Genomic DNA, 9,647 nt, shown 5'->3' with positions numbered 1-9,647 from the left:
GACAACAGGTGGAAATTATAGGCAATTAGCAAGACACCCCCAATAAAGGAGTGGTTCTGCAGGTGGGGACCACAGACCACTTCTCAGTTCCTATGCTTCCTGGCTGATGTTTTGGTCACTTTTGAATGCTGGCGGTGCTTTCACTCTAGTGGTAGCATGAGACGGAGTCTATAACCCACACAAGTGGCTCAGGTAGTGCGGCACATCAATGCGAGCTGTGGCAAAAAGGTTTGCTGTGTCTGTCAGCGTAGTGTCCAGAGCATGGAGGCGCTACCAGGAGACAGGCCAGTACATCAGGAGACGTGGAGGAGGCCGTAGGAGGGCAACAACCCAGCAGCATGACCGCTACCTCTGCCTGTGTGTAAGGAGGAGCAGGAGAAGCACTGCCAGAGCCCTGCAAAATGACCTCCAGCAGGCCACAAATGTGTCTGCTCAAACGGTCAGAAACAGACTCCATGAGGTTGGTATGAGGGCCCGACGTCCACAGGTGGGGGTTGTGCTTACAGCCCAACACCGTGCAGGATGTTTGGCATTTGCCAGAGAACACCAAGATTGGCAAATTCGCCACTGGCGCCCTGTGCTCTTCACAGATTAAAGCAGGTTCACACTGAGCACGTGACAGACGTGAGAGTCTGGAGACGCCGTGGAGAACGTTCTGCTGCCTGCAACATCTTCCAGCATGACCGGTTTGGCGGTGGGTCAGTCATGGTGTGGGGTGGCATTTCTTTGGGGGGCCGCACAGACCTCCATGTGCTCGCCAGAGGTAGCCTGACTGCCATTAGGTACCGAGATGAGATCCTCGGACCCCTTGTGAGACCATATGCTGGTGCGGTTGGCCCTGGGTTCCTCCTAATGCAAGACAATGCTAGACCTCATGTGGCTGGAGTGTGTCAGCAGTTCCTGCAAGAGGAAGGCATTGATGCTATGGACTGGCCCGCCCGTTCCCCAGACCTGAATCCAATTGAGCACATCTGGGACATCATGTCTCGCTCCATCCACCAACGCCACGTTGCACCACAGACTGTCCAGGAGTTGGCGGATGCTTTAGTCCAGGTCTGGGAGGAGATCCCTCAGGAGACCATCCGCCACCTCATCAGAAGCATGCCAGGCGTTGTAGGGAGGTCATACAGGCACGTGGAGGCCACACACACTACTGAGCCTCATTTTGACTTGTTTTAAGGACATTACATCAAAGTTGGATCAGCCTGTAGTGTGGTTTTCCACTTTAATTTTGAGTGTGACTCCAAATCCAGACCTCCATGGGTTGACAAATTGGATTTCCATTGATTATTTTTGTGTGATTTTGTTGTCAGCACATTCAACTATGTAAAGAAAAAAGTATTTAATAAGATTATTTCTTTCATTCAGATCTAGGATGTGTTGTTTAAGTGTTCCCTTTATTTTTTTGAGCAGTATATTTGGTTAGTATTAGTATCTGACCTTGTGCCTTGCGTGCTTTCAGTGGATACAGCTGGAGAACTGCAAGGCAATCCCATTGTGCGCCACTCAGGAGCCACAACCAATATATATATATATAAGTCCTGCTAACAACAGGGTTCATAATACATCTGCGAGAATATCCAACCGGCTTTTATATCATTCTAAATTAATAATATATCACTTTGTAAAAAAAGAAAATGAGATTTCATTTTCAAATAACGTAAAATGAGCAAGAAAAAAAGCCATTCTTGAACATGGGGTGAGACATTGTAGGTTTTTGGTATTCACAAATTAGTAACAATCATCTCATGGGACTCCCAGTCGAGGGTGGCATGGGTATTAAACCAGCATCTGTAGCAACACAGCTTGCACGGCTATGCAGCATCTTAGGCGGTTGCGCCACTCAGGCGCTGTTTAACGTGACCGGTCGGGAGTGGCCTACAGTACTAAAGTAAGAGAAAAATAACAAAATAAAAACCCTAGTGTAACATCATTTTTAGTAAGTAATACTGATGTCGTGCACAATTATCTGTTTCTATTTAGAAATATGTTGCCCATTCATTGTCAGTTAGACACAGTAGGACCCAAAAGCATAATTAGTGCTCTAACTCCTCCTTGTGCTGGTCTGGAGCAATGAAGTGGTGACGCAGGATACCGTACCAAACCACAAATTACCTCTAAATCCCGCAGCATAATCGCAAACCTTTTAGTAAAGCAACACATAAAACAATTAGCCAAGCAAGGGAAGTTGGCAATGTAAACCCCTATGCCCTTGTTTGTGATTGAGTTTGCGAGTGTACCATTCTGAAACACCTCATAATTCAATTTGTGATGATTTTACATCCACTAGTAAGGCAGAGAAAACTAAAAACGACCATCTATATGAAGAAGTCAACATACAAGTGTAAATAAGTTAGAAATTGTGCGACTAATGCACGACAGCACGGACATGTTTCTTAAAAGTAATGATGTTTTTGGTTAGCTTTTGGAAACTTTAGCTAGCGCATATAACTTTCCCTGACATTACACTTACACATTGTAATTTTCGATTTACCTGATATCGTCAGATGGCTAGCATTCGATGTCTGCTGATGCGTTGTCTTCTAGCTAAGATATCAAATGCAATCTTTATTGACTGTAGCGCATATAAAGCACACAACAGCTACAGGTGGTTCCATGATGACTGAAAACAGTGGGACGAACGAGTGACATTTCTGTACTTCATTTTTTATATCATGGCGGTCCGCAAACAAACTTTTCAAGCGCATGCCGCCACCTACTGTGGTGGAATGTATGATCAATCATGAACTGTACTACCATGAAAATACAGTTCTAAACCAAATAAATCCCTAACTACTTCTTCCCCCCTCCCCCATTAAACTTGATATCATGCTGAAACACTGCACCCTTACAGGCTGACCACAAAATAAAATGTAGAAATCTGTTATTCAATAATTGCACCCACACTGCATGCGCGCCAACGAGCGTCTTCGTTGCCAAGGGCTAAAATGGAAATCAGTTCTAGTTCTGACGCAGATCGCGCTGCAAGGCCTGCCTCTCCCATCTCCTCATTGGTTAAGTAGAAGCAGGTACTCACGTGCCATCTCCTCATTGGTTATACCCACGTGGGTGACTGAAAGACGAACGAGGTCAGTGGCGGTAATGCACCTAATTTATGAAGAGGACTAGAAAGGATTCTGTTGACCATTTTATGTGTGGATTAATTGGCGGAGTAGAGGACCTTGTGCATTATCCCAGCTAGCTAAATTGCCATAAATGTTTAATGCGTTTCAACCTGTTCTCAAATTAATAGAATCTTTTCAGAGTTTGTTTTGATATTTTAACCTGCGTGTCATTATCGCATTTGGTGTGGGGGGACAAAATACATTTATGCACGATGGCGCACAGGCGCAGCCGGTTTGGGTTCCATGTCAGGATTGTTCAGCATGTCAAACATTTCAACAGTAACATTTGTTACCCCCAATAGCTCTTCAGCCATCTCCACAATAACCTTCAACCTGGCATTTGTTTGCCACAACCCGCATTGTATTGATAACCTTACCAATAAAAGCTATGAAGTCAACTTTATTCATTATCAAAGTGTCCTTTGACACCGCACATTCATGAGCACAACACTTGTGAACAGGCCTCAAAAACATGCCAGGACCAGCCTCTCTCTGTACCTGGCATCCAAATGCTGCACTGTGTTCTACCCCCAATTACAGCACTTAACCTTCACACTGCTTCCACATTTACCGTAATCATGTGCCTCTCCACACATCTTTTCTTTCCTTTACACCGAGCAGATACATTAGGCATTTAAAACCCCGCAGTGCATATAGGACAAACTTTTCCCGACAAGACGTTCTCAAACCTCAGCATCACTGATACGCTTTCACTTCTTTGACTCTCCTACTGATCAAACTTTTGGCCTCAATCACTCTGCCTCCCTTCACATTTTCTTTAACATCATCTGTGGACATAGATATTGGGACCCCAGTGATGACTTCCCTCAATCTAGCATAAGAACCAGGGACATAGATTTGAATCATCTTTCCATTAAGCTTTTACATTTTCAGAATCTTCTCTTGCTGAGCCAGTCAACACACAACATTAACAATCTACCATTTCCAATGAACCGAGCTAACTTCACCTACCTCTTTCTCTATGGCATTAGTTAGTCAGATAGGGTGTAAGTGATGCCCTGTGGTCTCAAACACTATCACCACTTTCCACTCCAACACATCATTACTTCCAACCTTGGCCCTCTATGATTTATTTTCTAGACGCTCCACTGCATCATGATCTTTCTTCCTATGTCTTTCCACTACCGACCATTCCGGACCTTGACCCTCATCCTCAAGGTCCATAACATCAGAACTGACACCCATATTGTTGGAACTCCAGCACAGCTGTCGCTTCACCAACTTCCTCAAATTCCTCCATTTCGTTCGCACTACTCGCCACCATTTCCGACCCATTCGTTACTTTTACTACAGCTGCCTCATTGGCCGAGAGGACCAGTTTCCAGTCACTTCTGAACGCTTCGAAGTTTCAACAAAAACATCAAAATACAAACGCATTGCTTCAAATAAAAAAATCAGTATCAACACAAACTGTGCGACCATGATACGTCATCAGAAGAGTCTTATACATGTTTGGCATGCAGCCAGCGAAACTGAAAAAGTTCATCCCGAATAGAGGCAGCAAACAATGTACCAGGCCAGCTGTGATTTGTTAGGACTACCAAGACATTTTTTGGTGAATTATATTAATTATAGTCATGACTGAGGATCCAAAGATCAGGTTTACAACGGATCTGACTTACATCAGACCCCTCTCATCCGCAGAGGAAGGATTGATGTGGGGGTTTTATGACACCTCACACCAATCAAATTGTATGCAGCAGAGGACTCTTTTTGGTGTTCAGTAGTGGTGATTGGAATCTCTTGGTTACAGACGTTTTGCCACCCAAAATCTCTAACGTCCAAAAGTGAACACTGGGACAATATTAAACAACTTCTTCCGTGGTGCCCCAAATCCAAATGAGTTAATGGTTACATGATTAATTTAATCGAGTAACAATTAAACGTAGTTTATTCGATACATAAGTCATCAGATTAAATGAAAGTCACGTCATGACATGATGCATTGAACTGGATCCATCTATTCTGCCAACAATGCCTTAGTGTACGTAATGGAATGTTGAGTCAAATATAACCTATTTTTAAAACCTCTTATGAAGTTGGTTTTGTAGCATAAATTGGGAATTTGATATGACTGATAATATTATTAGTTTCATACCTGCAAAGTAGTTAAAACGCTGTCAGCTCCACTTTCAATATATACAGAGCCTTCAGAAAGTATTCACATCCCTTGACCTTTTCCACATTTTGTTGTGTTACAGCCTGAATTCAAAATGGATTAAATAGATCTCACCCATCTACACACAACCCCCCATAATGACAGTGAAAACATGTTTAGGTATTTTTTCAAATGTATCAAAAATGAAATATCAAAATATTCACACCTGAGTCAATACTTTGTAGAAGGACCTTTGGCAGCGATTACAGCTTTGAGTAGTCTTGGGTATGTCCGCATTAGCGTTTCACATCTGGATTTGGGGATTTTCTCCCATTTTTCCTTGCAGATTTTCTCAAACTCTGTTAAGTTAGATGGGGAGTGGAGGTGAACAGCAATTTTCAAGTCTTTCCACAGATTTTAAATGGGATTCAAATCTGGGCTTTGGCTGGGCCACGAAAGGACTTTCACATTCTTGTTCTGAAGCCATGCCAGTGTGGCTTTGGCTGTTTACTTGTGGTCATTGTCCTGTTGAAACGCAAATCTTCGCTCCAGTTGAAGGTTGTTTGCACTCTGAAGCAGGTTCTCATCAAGGATTTGCCTGTATTTGGCTCCATTCATTGTTCCCTCCATCCTTACCAGTACCCCAGTCCCTGCCGCTGAAAAGCATCCCCATAGCATGATGCTATCACCACGCTTCACGGTTGGGATGGTGTTAGACAGGTGATGAGCTGTGCCTGTTTTTCTCCAGACATAGCACTTTGCATTCAGGCCAAAGAGTTCAATGTGTCTTATTAGACCACAGAATATTTAGCCTTATGCTCCTTTTTGCAAACTCCAGGCATGTGGTCATGTACTTTGTCTTTGGAGTTGATTCTCTCTGGCCACTCTCCCAAAAAGGCCAGCTTGTTGAAGTGCTGTAGAGACGGTTGTCCTTCTGGCAGGCTCTTCCCTCTCAGCCAAGGAACGGTTGTTTTGTCAAAATGGTCATTGGCTTCTTGGTCACCTCCTTGACCAAGGTCCTTCTTACCCAGTTGCTCAGTTTGGTCGGACGACCAGCTCTAGGCAGAGTATGGGAAGTTCCATATTTTTTCAATTTCCCAATGATGGAGACCACTGTGCTTTTGGAAACTTTCAACACTCCAGACATTGTTTTATACCCTTCCCCAGATATATGCCTCATCACAATTATATCTGGGATATCTACAGACAGTTCATTGGACTTCATGGTATAGTTTCTCATCTGACATGCACTGTCAACTGTGGGACCTTTATATAGACAGGTATGTTTCTGTCCAAACAAATGAATTGGCCACAGGTGGACTCCAATCAAGTTATAGTGACCTCTCAAGGATGATCAAATGAAATTGGATGCACCTCAGCTCAATTTGGAATGTCACAGCAAAGGGGTGAGAATACATTTACATTTTTAACATTTAACATAACATTTAAGTCATTTAGCAGACGCTCTTATCCAGAGCGACTTACAAATTGATGCATTCACCTTATGATATCCAGTGGAACAACCACTTTACAATAGTGCATCTAAATCTTTTTTTTGGGGGGGGTTAGAAGGATTACTTTATCCTATCCCAGGTATTCCTTAAAGAGGTGGGGTTTCAGGTGTCTCCGGAAGGTGGTGATTGACTCCGCTGTCCTGGCGTCGTGAGGGAGCTTGTTCCACCATTGGGGTGCCAGAGCAGCGAACAGTTTTGACTGGGCTGAGCGGGAACTGTGCTTCCTCAGAGGTAGGGAGGCGAGCAGGCCAGAGGTGGATGAACGCAGTGCCCTTGTTTGGGTGTAGGGCCTGATCAGAGCCTGAAGGTACGGAGGTGCTGTTCCCCTCACAGCTCCGTAGGCAAGCACCATGGACTTGTAGCGGATGCGAGCTTCAACTGGAAGCCAGTGGAGAGAGCGGAGGAGCGGGGTGACGTGAGAGAACTTGGGAAGGTTGAACACCAGACGGGCTGCGGCGTTCTGGATGAGTTGTAGGGGTTTAATGGCACAGGCAGGGAGCCCAGCCAACAGCGAGTTGCAGTAATCCAGACGGGAGATGACAAGTGCCTGGATTAGGACCTGCATCGCTTCCTGTGTGAGGCAGGGTCGTACTCTTCGAATGTTGTAGAGCATGAACCTACAGGATCGGGTCACCGCCTTGATGTTAGTGGAGAACGACAGGGTGTTGTCCAGGGTCACGCCAAGGTTCTTAGCACTCTGGGAGGAGGACACAAGGGAGTTGTCAACCGTGATGGCGAGATCATGGAACGGGCAGTCCTTCCCCGGGAGGAAGAGCAGCTCCGTCTTGCCGAGGTTCAGCTTGAGGTGGTGATCCGTCATCCACACTGATATGTCTGCCAGACATGCAGAGATGCGATTCGCCGCCTGGTTATCAGAAGGGGGAAAGGAGAAGATTAATTGTGTGTCGTCTGCATAGCAATGATAGGAGAGACCATGTGAGGATATGACAGAGCCAAGTGACTTGGTGTATAGCAAGAATAGGAGAGGGCCTAGAACAGAGCCCTGGGAGACACCAGTGGTGAGAGCGCGTGGTGCGGAGACAGATTCTCGCCACGCCACCTGGTAGGAGCGACCTGTCAGGTAGGACGCAATCCAAGCGTGGGCCGCGCCGGAGATGCCCAACTCGGAGAGGGTGGAGAGGAGGATCTGATGGTTCACAGTATCAAAGGCAGCAGATAGGTCTAGAAGGATGAGAGCAGAGGAGAGAGAGTTAGCTTTAGCAGTGCGGAGAGCCTCCGTGACACAGAGAAGAGCAGTCTCAGTTGAATGCCCAGTCTTGAAACCTGACTGATTAGGATCAATAAGGTCATTCTGAGAGAGATAGCAGGAGAGCTGGCCAAGGACGGCACGTTCAAGAGTTTTGGAGAGAAAAGAAAGAAGGGATACTGGTCTGTAGTTGTTGACATGGGAGGGATCGAGTGTAGGTTTTTTCAGAAGGGGTGCAACTCTCGCTCTCTTGAAGACGGAAGGGACGTAGCCAGCGGTCAAGGATGAGTTGATGAGCGAGGTGAGGTAGGGGAGAAGGTCTCCGGAAATGGTCTGGAGAAGAGAGGAGGGGATAGGGTCAAGTGGGCAGGTTGTTGGGCGGCCGGCCGTCACAAGACACGAGATTTCATCTGGAGAGAGAGGGGAGAAAGAGGTCAAAGCACAGGGTAGGGCAGTGTGAGCAGGACCAGCGGTGTCGTTTGACTTAGCAAACGAGGATCGGATATCATCAACCTTCTTTTCAAAATGGTTGACGAAGTCATCCGCAGAGAGGGAGGAGGGGGGGGGGAGGGGGGGGAGGATTCAGGAGGGAGGAGAAGGTAGCAAAGAGCTTCCTAGGGTTAGAGGCAGATGCTTGGAATTTAGAGTGGTAGAAAGTGGCTTTAGCAGCAGAGACAGAAGAGGAGAATGTAGAGAGGAGGGAGTGAAAGGATGCCAGGTCCGCAGGGAGGCGAGTTTTCCTCCATTTCCGCTCGGCTGCCCGGAGCCCTGTTCTGTGAGCTCGCAGTGAGTCGTCAAGCCACGGAGCAGGAGGGGAGGACCGAGCCGGCCTGGAGGATAGGGGACAGAGAAAATCAAAGGATGCAGAAAGGGAGGAGAGGAGGGTTGAGGAGGCAGAATCAGGAGATAGGTTGGAGAAGGTTTGAGCAGAGGGAAGAGATGATAGGATGGAAGAGGAGAGAGTAGCGGGAGAGAGAGAGCGAAGGTTGGGACGGCGCAATACCATCCGAGTAGGGGCAGAGTGAGAAGTGTTGGATGAGAGCGAGAGGGAAAAGGATACAAGGTAGTGGTCGGAGATTTGGAGGGGAGTTGCAATGAGATTAGTGGAAGAACAGCATCTAGTAAAGATGAGGTCAAGCGTATTGCCTGCCTTGTGAGTAGGGGGGGGAAGGTGAGAGGGTGAGGTCAAAAGAGGAGAGGAGTGGAAAGAAGGAGGCAGAGAGGAATGAGTCAAAGGTAGACGTGGGGAGGTTAAAGTCACCCAGAACTGTGAGAGGTGAGCCATCCTCAGGAAAGGAACTTATCAAGGCGTCAAGCTCATTGATGAACTCTCCAAGGGAACCTGGAGGGCGATAAATGATAAGGATGTTAAGCTTGAAAGGGCTGGTAACTGTGACAGCATGGAATTCAAATGAGGAGATAGACAGATGGGTCAGGGGAGAAAGAGAGAATGTCCACTTGGGAGAGATGAGGATTCCAGTGCCACCACCCCGCTGGCTCGATGCTCTAGGGGTATGCGAGAACACGTGGGCAGACGAGGAGAGAGCAGTAGGAGTAGCAGTGTTATCTGTGGTAATCCATGTTTCCGTCAGCGCCAGGAAGTCTAGGGACTGGAGGGTAGCATAGGCTGAGATGAACTCAGCCTTGTTGGCCGCAGACCGGCAGTTCCAGAGGCTGCCGGA

At 46.6% G+C, this 9,647-nt stretch overlaps 1 long non-coding RNA gene across 1 annotated transcript; it reads right to left on the bottom strand.

Moving 5' to 3' along the window:
* Positions 1–1,400: 1,400 nt before the first annotated feature.
* Positions 1,401–5,658, bottom strand: LOC115197128 (uncharacterized). Its single transcript, XR_003878968.1, has 2 exons — positions 5,471–5,658; positions 1,401–1,886 (listed from the first exon to the last, which is right to left on the bottom strand). It is a non-coding gene; the product is annotated as an uncharacterized LOC115197128 (long non-coding RNA).
* Between the last annotated feature and the right edge of the window lie 3,989 nt (positions 5,659–9,647).

The sequence above is a fragment of the Salmo trutta genome, chromosome 7 (genome assembly GCF_901001165.1).
Source record: "Salmo trutta chromosome 7, fSalTru1.1, whole genome shotgun sequence".
NCBI lineage: Eukaryota > Metazoa > Chordata > Actinopteri > Salmoniformes > Salmonidae > Salmo > Salmo trutta.
Note: the sequence above shows the minus strand (reverse complement) of the source record. Positions and strands in the feature narration are given on the sequence as shown.